Raw genomic sequence first — 7,913 nt, 5'->3', positions numbered from 1 at the left:
CATAGCCTATTGCTATTTTGATTACTCTTATTTAGAATTGTCCAAGTTTTTAATTCTGTATAATATCCTCTTTATTTAAAATAATTTGACCATTATTTTAAAATACTCTTTTTCAGCAGGTGTCTATAAATATACACAGGACAAGCACTAGCTGAAATAAGGATGATTTTGACAAAGGTAATGTGAAGTCTACAAACCCCATAATGAGCAGAGGCAGAAGGAGGAGGAGAGATTTTCCTGCCTATAGGCAAGCAGCCTGAGCTCCATCCCACATAACTGCCAATCATGAAGGGAGACAACCTCAGCTGCAACCAACAGGGGAAACAAGACCCACTATAAAGAAAGAGCTCAGAAAAGGAAAAGAGGCAGAAAGGGGTAGTTCAGCAAAGGGGCAATATCCCTGCAGCATGCTGCCTCCAGAAATATGGCCTAAAGAACTGAAACAGATCGCAAGGCCTAATTAGAGGCCACAGACCAAAAGCTGCCCTGATTAGGGGCTAATCAAAGAACACTAGTCAGGGGACAGTAGAGACCCTGTGAAAGAACACCTCTAGAGCAAGTGACAACATTGGAGCAGAAGTGAGGCTTGTATTCTGGACCATCCATACAGAGAGAAGGAGAATTTTTTTTTCTTCTTTCTGTCTTCTTATGTATATACTCTTATGATAATGGAGATGAATCAGCTACTGTAATGGCCAACAGACTCGCAAACTCAACAACAGCGGCAACAACAGCTGTTTGAACAGATGTCTCCCATATCAGCAACAGTTGTTACAAAGGTTGCGCCAATGTAGACCCAGCCTAAGTGTTGTAGAAGTAGTTCCAGTTGCTACACCTCAAAGTCTTATCAGCCTGTGAAATGTATCCCCCTAAATTCAGGGAAATGTTCCATCCCTGATTATCCCTAATATGACAATAGTTGTTCCTGATAACCTTTGAGAGGTTATCCAGGGTTTCACACTGGTTCAAGGCTCAGTTTCTGCCTTGTCATCTCACTCATCAGAGATATCCAAACTGCATAACAGGGACTTGACAACACTGTAGTCCAAGACTAAAACCAGGTGAAGAGAACCAAATTAGACACGTGGGGCTTAAAGAAGCCTATCACCAGCATTATAGCCATGAGAGCTCCCCGCTCAACTTCTGACCTCAGACAGTTGCTCAAAGGCTTAAGGATTTCTGCTGATGTTAATTAAACCCAGAGACCCAAATTGGATGCCATATAGCTGAACCTGTGGTCCTAGGACAATTCATATGGAACCTTCCACCCAATGGCTATGGTTACTGGCTGGTAATTACAAACCTGATCTATCAGAAGCAGCAGTGTGGGCGTAGGGAGAGCAGGTGGATTTGGTGCTGTGGGGAGCCAGCTTTAAGCCGATTCCCCATATGCTCCAGCTCCTGCCTCCCTCCCCCTACCTCTGATAGGGTATGTCTATACTACATTCCTCTTTCGAGAGAGGAATGCAAATGTAACTGAGCGAAATTGCAAATGAAGTGCGCATTTGAATTTCCCATGCTTCATTTGCATAATATCATCCGGGCGCTATGCTGGAATACTCTATTTCCGAAAAAAGGAACGCTGTCTAGATGCGGTTGTTTCAAAAGAAAACCCTTGTTTCGAAATTACCCTTAAACCTCATTTTATAAGGAGTAAGGATAATTTCGAAAGAAGGGTTTTCTTTCAAAATAACAACGTCTAGATAGCGTTTCTTTTTTGGAAATAGGGTATTTCCAAATAGCGCCTGGATGCGATTATGCAAATGAAGCACAGGAAATTCAAATCCGTGCTTCATTTGCAATTTTGCTCAGCTGTATTTGCATTCCTCTCTCGAAAGAGGAATGCAGTGTAGACATACTCATACAGAGGCAGCAAGGCGGGGGGGAAGAAGGGAGAATGTGTGTAGTCAACAGGATTAACAGATAAGCCCAAACTGTTAATTATGTAGTCATCTACACATTGATATCCCTACTGTAAAACATAACATTGTCACTAAGTATGATAAATTTTTTGTATGTTTGCATAATCTTTGTATTGTACATTATAAATATGTTACATTTGCATTTTGTCTGTCTAGGTGACATCCCCTAGAGAAAAGAGCCTTAAGCCTGCTTGGTGGCCCATCAAGGGAAATCAGTTGGATAGCGAACCCATTAAAAGAAGCCAGGGGCTACACCTTATGGCTACATCTACACTGGCAGCTTCTTGCACAAGAACTCTTTTGCGGAATAGTTCTTGTGCAAAAACTCTTCCAGAAGAGAGCATCTATACTGGCATGTGCTTTTGCGCAAGAGCATCCATGCCAGTGTAGACACTCTCTTGCGCAAGAAAGCTCTGATGGCCATTTTAACCATAGGCTTTCTTGCGCAAGAAATTCATGTTACCTGTCTACACTGGCCTCTTGAGCAAGAGCAGTTGCTGAAAAGGGCTTATTCCTGAGTGGGAGCGTCAGAGTTCTGGTGCAAGAAGCCCTGATTTCATAGAACGTCAGTTTACTTGCGCAAGAACACGCGGTCAGTGTAGACAGACAGCAAATTTTTACGCAAGAGTGGCCGCATTTGCACAAGATCACGCCAGTGTAGACACAGCCATAGCAGTTAGCAAGATATGTAGGGGCATGCCTGTAGACAGAGGCTTTTCCATTCCATGTGCTGTTAATTTTGTGTCTGGGACAATGGAAGTACAAGTCTCCTGACAAAGGATATAAAAAAACAGCTGCATTATCTCCATTATGTCTTCAATCCTGCTCCCTACCTCTGAAGCAACTTCTCTACAAACATGGTCCTAGTATTTCTGTCACTCCCAGTGTTCTTCTTGTATTACCTTCACAGTTTCTCTATTAACATGGTGCTGTGTTAGGAACATCTTCCCAGATAGGGCTGAGAATACCTGTGGGAAAGCAGCCAGCAACTGAAGTGCCTGCTTTTGCTTACCACTTAAGTTCTTCTCAAGAGTGACAGAGCCTTATTTTACTCAGGCGACGGCTACATTGGCATGATCTTGCGCAAATACTCTTTAATGCAAGATTTCTTGGGTTAAAGTATTTGCGCAAGAGAGCGTATACACTGGCATGTGTCTTTGCATAAGAGATGTGCTTTTGCGCAAGAGCATCTGTGCCAGTGTAGACGCTCTTTTGCGCAAGAAAGCGCCGATGGTCATTTTAGCCATCAGGCTTTCTTGCGCAAGAAATTCATGTTGCCTATCTACACTGGCCTCTTGTGCGAGAACAGTTGTGCAAGAGGGCTTATTCCTGAGCAGGAGCATCATAGTTCTTGTGCAAGAAGCACTGATTAAACACATTAGAATGTCAGTGTTCTTGCACAAGAACTCCCCACCAGTGTAGACAGGCAGCATGTTTTTGCGCAAAAGCAGCTGCTTTGGCGCAAGATTACGCCAATGTAGACACACCTTCAGTGTTTACCCTGGGTTCAAGTTCCTCATGGTACGGTGTGATAAAAAGTTTTGGTGAAAAAAGATTTTTTTTATTCCTTTTCTTTTCCTGGTTACCTGAGTAAGTAGTTGAGTCCCAATTTTATCGCTTCATAAAGGCCATGCCACTTAGCCATTAGCTTTGATTCTAACCCTGGAAGAACCAACATAACTCTGCCATTGATTGAAAGACACATATCCATGCCCCTTTATTATACTGGCACTGTTGCTCCAATGCTTCCTTAAGCTTTTTTTAACATATCTCCTCATAGCCTTCAATCTCAGATGCAACTTTAACACATACAGCACCATATTTTCAGCATTCAGTGTTTGGCTTTCCCAGATTTTCCATATCAGGCCAAGTATGTCCCTGGTACTTGTCTTTATAGCAGTTCAAAGGGTGAAAAGCCAGTAGACGTTGGGGGCATAACTCTGACGATGAAAAGTAAGGCCAGGAATAGTTGGCCCTGGACAATTACTTCCTTTAGCATCCTCTTGTGTGTTTGGTTGAATCTTTCTACTACTCCATCTATTTGAAGGTGAATGTATGCATGAATGTATGCAGGGCCTTGACTAATAAGTTTCCATATATCTCTCATCACTCAGTATGTTGGACCTTGGACCAAAAGGCTACGTCTACACTGGCAGGTTCTTACACAAAAACATCTTGCGCAAGGGTTCTTGTGCAAGAACACGTCCACACTGCCATGTGCCTTTGTGCAAAAATATCCATGGCTGTGTAAATGCTCTCTTGCGCAAGAAAGCTCTGATGGCCATTTTAGCCATAGGGCTTTCTTGTGCAAGAAATCCCTGCCGTGTGTTCACACTGCCCTCTTGTGCAAGAGGGCTTACACTTGTTAGAAAAGAGACTAGCTCTTGCACAAGAATCCCTCTCACCACGCTTTATTGTAAATCATCTTGCACAAGAGCAGGCTGGCAGTGTGGACACTCTGCGGCAGAACAGCCATTCTTGTGCAAAAACCCACCAGTGTAGACATAGCCAAAGAGTCCCAGAGTGAATGGAGGAGTCTTAGCATGTTGGTCCCAAAGCTGGATGCTTCTGTTTCTGCAGAGATTTCAGGAAGGTGAATGCACTTTCTAAACCTGATGCCTGAACTAGGTCCCACATGGAAGAATTTAGACCAACTGGTGACCTCCTTTTAGTAGTTCTCCAGCAGTTGTCCAGTCCAGTTCCTAGGAGCTGCTTAGCTCGTCTGTTCTTACCAACCATCCCTGTTCTCCCACTCCTTTTTATATAGCCTTTCTGGCCCTGACTGGTTTTGTTCTGTGCGGACACTCCAGCCTGCTTGGAGGACCTCTCCACTGCTTCCTTCCTAGGATGGGTATGGCAAAGCTCTGAGGTCTTCAACAGGGGGCCTTTGGGCACAGCCCACAACTTCACAGTCATCCTCTTTATAAAGTTATAAGATCAATATTCACCTTTCTGTGTGCCATCATCCCAGTCCAATTAACATGCAAGCTTTTTGATAAAAACAAAAGCAGGATCCAATATTTCTAATAATAAAGATAACTAAATAAAGCCCAACACCATCTTTAGGTACTCTAACAAAGCAGTAAAAGGAACTTTTAAAAAACCCTTGTAGTTCACTGTAGCCAAGCGTGGCAGGGCCTTTTGCCTCTGCTGGGTCCACAAGTAACTCTGAGACCTGGGGTTAATAAGCCTGTATGCAATTTATTCACAGGCTTGTTTCTCCCCCCCCATTTCACCATGACCCTTCAAACCTCCCTTCCCTGCCTTCCTCTTAGGCTTTTATACAGCCCCAGTATAATTAGGCAGCAGCTATTCCTGCTTCCCCAATCAGGGCCTGGTTATTTCCATCCAGCTCTTAAAACGGGAGCAAGTGTGACAGGGGGTTGAATCAATAACCCTTCACCCAGAACTATATCACAATCACTTTTAAGTTTCAACATTCCATTCCACTGATTATATTCACAAAGAAATACACCACAAAAAAGCTATGGAAGTGGGTTTTTTACCACATTTTGTCACACTTTCTAAATCACTTACTTTTGCCTCACTGAGGGACTGATCTCCCCTACCATACCTTTCTCTAATCCACTGCCTGCCCTCTGACAGGTCTACAAAGACACTCTCTTATTGAAAGGTGATTTTCAAATGATTTTTACTTGTTTAGTTTTTTTATAATTTAAATTGGGCATTTTACAGCTGTTTGTAGAACTGGGGCCCAACATAAAAGACACTGTGTACACTGAAGATCTAGTTCAAATTCTGTAAGAAGAATGAATATCTTATTTGGCATATTTAAGCAGAAAGTAATCTTTTTCTATGTAAAACTAAACCATGCAAAAAAGATAGTTTTAATTGAAATTAGGGTAAATAGAATTTTAAACACCACAAAAGGCATGATTATAATTATACTGAAAACTGTAAAGCCAGAGGAGACTTTAATAATTTACTGACTTGGGATAAAGGGTCAGTTTCCCCAAGTAATGATTACAAAATTAAATTAACTCTCTCAAAGAGTGTTTGATCTGATCTGTGGAGTGGAACCTATGTAATCTTGTCAATTTTTTTTTTTTTTTTGCTTTCACTAACAATGTCTTGCAACAGAGCCTCTTTATCAATGAGTTCTTTGCAAGTGCATTTACTGATGAAAAAGACTATAATAACTAAGTGGTATGGTTACTAATAAAGATTAAACTTCAGAAAATAATCTTTCATTTTACAGAAAATGTTTATGAATGTTTAGTGAGATGACCAGTTTTCTTTCATAATTTTTTTACATATGCATTTTCTATTTCTGTACTTTTCTTTCTTAGACTGAAATTCAAACAAATATTAAGACCCTACATTTTTAATGATGTAGCACTGAAACCCTTCTGTTCACCTGTGCTTTACAAAAAGCTACTTAACTATAATACAATGGTTATTAATCCTTTTCAGAGTACACTTCAGTTGAATGTAAAGTAATTGGGAGGACAGCATAAAAGGAGAAGAGACTATACTTATGCATTACAGTGTTTTCTCATATAATAATATCCACTATCATAAAAAGCAGGAACTTTTTTACCCAGATGCTCTATGAGTTGGTCTTTCCTCCTTATTACAAAAAATCCTAATGAATAGAAGCAACCATTTCAACAGTATAGTTATTCAGAGCCCGAGTTTGCTGCTTTTACAGCCACAGGAGCAGTTAAGTGATGTCCAGTATGTGTAGCTAATGAGGAAGTTGAAAAATAAATATCCAGAAAATAACAGTGACAAAGCAATGTGTTCACAGCCTGTACTCATCACATTGTGGAACACAAAAGCTATATAACAAGTATGGATGTAAAATCCCATTTAATTAGTTAACTGGTTAAACATGAAGTTTAAGCAGTTAAATGGTTAAACACCCCCGCCATGGCCAGGCTGGAGAAAATCCTGCTCTGCGAGTTGCTTCTGACCCTGCGGTAGGAAGTGGGAGCAACAGGTAGGGTGAAGGGGAGGCCTGCTGGCTCCTAGTCTGCACTTTTGGCCACCCCCCCAAAGCTGCATAACTCCCTACAAACCACCTACAACTCCCAACTCCCCTCCCGCACCCATGACAGTTCGGCCCCCAGCCCAACCTCCGAGGCATCCATTTGCAGGATGAAGGGCCTTGTAAAGTCTGGCTGTGCCAGTACAGGGGCATGGGTCAGGCGGTCTTTTAATGCGTGACATGCCTGGTCACACTCTGTGCTCCAGTGTACTTTCTTGGGTGTTTTGCCCTGCATCAGGTCCATCAAAGGGGCGCCAGCATTGCGAAATTGGGCACAAAGCATCGATAGTAGCTAGCGAGTCCCAAGAACTGGTGTACCTGCCTCTTAGTGGTAGGTGTGGGATAATTTTTCAGAGCTCCAACCTTGTCGACCAGGGGTTTTAGCTGACCTCTCCCTATGGTAAACCCCAAATAAGTGACTTCGCGTTGCCCGAATCAACATTTGCTAGGGTTAGCTGTGAGGCCAGCTTCTTGTAGCGATTTTAAGACTGCCTCTAGCCTCCACAGGTGTTCGGTCTAGGAAATGCTATAAATCACAATATCGTCTAGGTAGGCTGCTATGTATTGCCCATGGTTCTGCAGCACCTTTTCCATCAGGCACTGAAAGGTGGCAGCTGCACCACGTAGTCCAAAGGGCCTCCTTACCAATCGAATGGTGTTGAAAATGCCATTTTCTCCCTGGAAGCTGGGGTAAGGGGGATATGCCAGTATCCCTTCATTAAATCGATGGTTGAGAGATACTGGGCTTACCATAGGTGGTCTAATAGCTCATCAACCTGCAGCATCGGGTACGCGTCAAACTTGGACACGGCATTAACTTCATGGAAATCAATGCAGAATCGTATCAACCCATCCGGCTTCTGTACTGGCACTATCGGGCTCCTCCAGTCTCTATATGATTCCTCTACCACGCCCCAGTGCAACATCCATTGTAACTCCTCTCGGACTACCTCCCACATTTTCCATGGTAGGGGCCAGAC

Source organism: Pelodiscus sinensis, chromosome 2 (assembly GCF_052426305.1).
Source record: "Pelodiscus sinensis isolate ZL-2025 chromosome 2, ASM5242630v1, whole genome shotgun sequence".
Lineage (NCBI taxonomy): Eukaryota > Metazoa > Chordata > Testudines > Trionychidae > Pelodiscus > Pelodiscus sinensis.
This window is presented reverse-complemented; position numbering follows the sequence as displayed.